The sequence below is a fragment of the Haemorhous mexicanus genome, chromosome 15 (genome assembly GCF_027477595.1).
Source record: "Haemorhous mexicanus isolate bHaeMex1 chromosome 15, bHaeMex1.pri, whole genome shotgun sequence".
Lineage (NCBI taxonomy): Eukaryota > Metazoa > Chordata > Aves > Passeriformes > Fringillidae > Haemorhous > Haemorhous mexicanus.
This window is the reverse complement of record NC_082355.1, coordinates 18,307,987-18,312,945: the sequence shown is the minus strand read 5'-3', so window position 1 is coordinate 18,312,945 and position 4,959 is coordinate 18,307,987.

Here is a 4,959-nt window from a genome sequence, read left to right as displayed (position 1 = left end):
AACCCTAACGTGCACCCTAACCCTAACCCTAACGTGCACCCTAACCCTAACGTGCACCCTAACCCTAACGTGCACCCTAACCCTAACGTGCACCCTAACCCTGACATGTGCATATTACTCCTGCATGTAGCTCTAAGTGTACACCCTAACCCCTGGCAACTGTGGGGTGGGTGCTTGGGACTGGTGTTTGGGGCCTGGGCTTGGGTCCTGGCATCTGGGGCCTTGGCCCCAGCTGTACCCACCAGTCATGGTGTGTGGGTGTGGTTTTGTGTGTGGGCTTGTGGTCTTACCTGTAGGCCTTCAAATTGTACGCTGTAATGTCTTTGAAACCGTTAAAATCGTTGTGGATAGGTGTCTCTCTCTAATTTCCGGGTGGCATCCAACATGGCGGCGCCCATGCCGTCACGTGGTGCCGGAAGAAGATGGCGGCGCCCATGCCGCCACGTGGTGCCGGAAGAAGATGGCGGCGCCCGTGCCGGAAGAAGATGGCGGCGCCCGTGCCGGAAGAAGATGGCGGCGCCCATGCCGGAAGAACATGGCGGCGCCCGTGCCGGAAGAACATGGCGGCGCCCGTGCCGGAAGAACATGGCGGCGCCCGTGCCGGAAGAACATGGCGGCGCCCATGCCATCACGTGGTGCCGGAAGAAGATGGCGGCGCCCGTGCCGGAAGAAGATGGCGGCGCCCATGCCGTCACGTGGTGCCGGAAGAAGATGGCGGCGCCCGTGCCGGAAGAAGATGGCGGCGCCCGTGCCGGAAGAAGATGGCGGCGCCCGTGCCGGAAGAAGATGGCGGCGCCCGTGCCGGAAGAAGATGGCGGCGCCCGTGCCGGAAGAAGATGGCGGCGCCCATGCCGTCACGTGGTGCCGGAAGAAGATGGCGGCGCCCGTGCCGGAAGAAGATGGCGGCGCCCGTCCCGGAAGAAGATGGCGGCGCCCGTGACGGAAGAAGATGGCGGCGCCCGTGCCGGAAGAAGATGGCGGCGCCCATGCCGTCACGTGGTGCCGGAAGAATATGGCGGCGCCCGTGCCGGAAGAAGATGGCGGCGCCCATGCCGTCACGTGGTGCCGGAGGAATATGGCGGCGCCCGTGCCGGAAGAAGATGGCGGCGCCCATGCCGTCACGTGGTGCCGGAAGAAGATGGCGGCGCCCATGCCGTCACGTGGTGCCGGAAGAAGATGGCGGCGCCCATGCTGTCACGTGGTGCCGGAAGAATATGGCGGCGCCCCTGCCGGAAGAAGATGGCGGCGCCCATGCCGTCACGTGGTGCCGGAAGAAGATGGCGGCGCCCATGCCGTCACGTGGTGCCGGAAGAAGATGGCGGCGCCCGTGCCGGAAGAAGATGGCGGCGCCCGTGCCGGAAGAAGATGGCGGCGCCCGTGCCGGAAGAAGATGGCGGCGCCCGTGCCGGAAGAAGATGGCGGCGCCCGTGCCGGAAGAAGATGGCGGCGCCCATGCCGTCACGTGGTGCCGGAAGAAGATGGCGGCGCCCATGCCGGCACGTGGTGCCGGAAGAAGATGGCGGCGCCCATGCCGGCACGTGGTGCCGGAGCAAAATGGCGGCGTTCGGGACCGGGGTTTTTTTTTTCGCTTTTCGGCGCTTTTTTGCTGGCCTGGCTCCGGTTCCCGGTGCTGGTTGGGGTGTTGCGGTACTCTCGTGCGGCCTGGAGTTGCGGGGGTTTGTTTTTTTGGGCGTGGGGGCCCTCACGTTGTGCCGGAGCAAAATGGCGGCGCCCATGCCGTCACGTGGTGCCGGAAGAAGATGGCGGCGCCCGTGCCGGAAGAAGATGGCGGCGCCCGTGCCGGAAGAAGATGGCGGCGCCCGTGCCGGAAGAAGATGGCGGCGCCCGTGCCGTCACGTGGTGCCGGAAGAAGATGGCGGCGCCCGTGCCGGAAGAAGATGGCGGCGCCCATGCCGTCACGTGGTGCCGGAAGAAGATGGCGGCGCCCGTGCCGGAAGAAGATGGCGGCGCCCATGCCGTCACGTGGTGCCGGAAGAAGATGGCGGCGCCCGTGCCGGAAGAAGATGGCGGCGCCCATGCCGTCACGTGGTGCCGGAGCAAAATGGCGGCGCCCCTGCGGTCACGTGGTGCCGGAGCAAAATGGCGGCGTTCGGGACCGGGGTTTTTTTTTTGCTTTTCGGCGCTTTTTTGCTGGACTGGCTCCGGTTCCCGGTGCTGGTTGGGGTGTTGCGGTACTCTCGTACGGCCTGGGGTTGCGGGGGTTTGTTTTTTTGGGCGTGCGGGCCCTCACGTGGTGCCGGAGCAAAATGGCGGCGCCCATGCCGTCACGTGATCGGTCACGAGGACGGCGGCGTTCGGGGTTGGGGTTTTTTTTTTCGCTTTTCGGCGCTTTTTTGCTGGACTGGCTACGGTTCCCGGTGCTGGTTGGGGTGTTGTGGTACTGTCGTGCGGCCTGGGGTTGCGGGGGTTTGTTTTTTTGGGCGTGCGGTTTGTGTCGGGATTTTGGTCGGGCATCTGCCCGGTCATCTGCGTCTTGGGGGTCCTTTCTGGGGGCGTGTCGCTCTGCTGACGTCACCGTCGCTGTTGTGTGTGTGGTGCGCCGAGCGCGTCGGCAGGTGGCGCTGTTCCTGCGCGTCGCTATGTGTTACGGCACCGGGCGCTGTGTGCGCAGCGCGTTCTGTCGGGCAGCAGCGGCCCGTGCTTGGGCTCACAGGGGGCTGTGTCTGGGGTGGGGTTTGGCGTTAGGGGATGGTGGTTATTGTGGACTGGTACCAGGTGGGGTATGGATTATGGGTACCTATAGGGTATATAGGTAAAAAGAATAAAAACTATATGTCTGGTGCAGCAGTAGAAAATTTCAGGCTCCCCGGGAGTAAAAGGGTGTCTTTTTTTTTTTTTATATATTTTTTCTTTTATTCCCGGGGAGCCTGAAATTTTCTACTGCTGCATTTGTAATCTAAAGCTAGAAAGGAAGACAAAACTTAGAGAAGGGAGAGAGAGAAAAGGAAAGAGAGAGAGGGACAAGAGAGAAAAGAACAGAGAGAGAGGAGAGGAGAGAGAGGAGAGGGAAAAGAACAGAGAGAGAGAGGAGAGGGAAAAGAACAGAGAGAGAAGAGGGAAAAGAACAGAGAGAGAGAGGAGAGGGAAAAGAACAGAGAGAGAGAAGGGAGAAATGAACAGAGAGAGAGAGAGAGGAGAGGGAAAAGAACAGAGAGAGAGAGAGAGGAGAGGGAAAAGAACAGAGAGAGAGAGAGAGGAGAGGGAAAAGAACAGAGAGAGAAGGGAGAAATGAACAGAGAGAGAGAGGAGAGAGAAAAGAACAGAGAGAGAGAGGAGAGAGAAAAGAACAGAGAGAGAGAGGAGAGGGAAAAGAACACAAAGAGGTAGAAAAGAAAGGTAGAGAGGGAGGGAGGTAGAGAGAGAGAGAAGAGGTAGAGAGAGAGAAAACAGAGGTAGAGAGAGAATAGAGAAAAGAAAAGCGTGAGTAAAAGAGAGGGAGAGAGAAAAAAGATTGAAGGAAGGGAGGAGAAGGAAAAGAAAGAGGAGAGGGAGAAACTAAAGGAGAGGAGTTAGGAGTTAGAATGAAAATAAAAAGGAAAGGGAGAGAATGAAGGAGAAGAGGAGTTAGAAGGGAAAGTGGTTAGGGTTAGAGTTGAAGTGAAGACTTGGGCTAGGGTGAAAAACAAAAAGAGTACGAGCAAAAAAGACAAACCGAGTAAAAAGAGAACACGGAGCGGAAAAGAAGGGAGAACAGTTAAGGTTTAGAGGGAAGAGAAATAAGGTGCAAATTATAGACAACAGACAGAAAAATGAATACAGTCAGAGACAAATAGGGAAATGGACAAACAGAAGAAAGAAAGCATATGGAAACAGTTACAGAGGCAGAGGCACAGAGCTAAAAAGGGTGAGAAACAGAAACAAAAGGTTAGAGACAGATGGAAATTAAATCAAGTCAGAAATAGAAAAGTGAAGTGAGGAGCAAAAGGAAGAAATACAGTGGAAAAGAAAAAGACAAAACCACACCGAAAGGAGGGAGGGGCCAGGGTGGGGGTAGGGGTTGTCTTTATTAGGGTTGATTCAACTTTATTAACTGAATATTTTTATTTACACTTCAGCAAAATACATGGAAACGGTCTATACAAATGCAAGCACAGATACAATCTATAGACACACTGGTAAAAGTCTAATTTACATACAGAGCAATACGGGGAAATGCAGCAGCTGATGCCAAGACAAGCAATACAGAGCAATACAGAGCAATACAGAGCAATACAGAGCAATACAGAGCAATACAGAGCAATACAGAGCAATACAGAGCAATACAGAGCAATACAGAGCAATACAGAGCAATACAGAGCAATACAGAGCAATACAGAGCAATACAGAGCAATACAGAGCAATACAGAGCAATACAGAGCAATACACTATGATAACCTTTTTCATATTTTCATTACAGGTTGATTTATTGTTACAGGAAACCCAAAACAACAAAAGCACATTGAAAACAATGCTCATCTACCATTAACACCCCCTTCCAACACAAAATCACCATCACTCTGAGCACAACTGCTAAATTACACACTGGCAATTTTTGGTCCTCAGGAACACGGTTCCCGGGAGCCTCCAAAAAATCCTCCTGCCTGACGAAACCCCCGGTCCCTGGACGGTCCGCGCCCAAACTTTGGCGATGAACGTCGCCTCGCAGACCGGCCGGGACCGAGGAAAAAAAAACCCAGCCGGGGGGGGAAAAAAAAAAAAACCCCCCGGCTGGGGATTTTTTATTCTAAATTTAAAAATGAGTTGAAAAACCTGAAAGGCAAAAGCCATACAAGGTGTTAGAAACCTTCAACACACACGCTTCCTTCAGCTTACACACAAACCCACCCTCGCTCACACCTCAACAGCTCTGCTAACCCCTGGCACTCATTCACAGCACTCCTCGGGAACACGGTTCCCGGGAGCCTCCAAAAAATCCTCCTGCCTGACGAAAACCCCGGT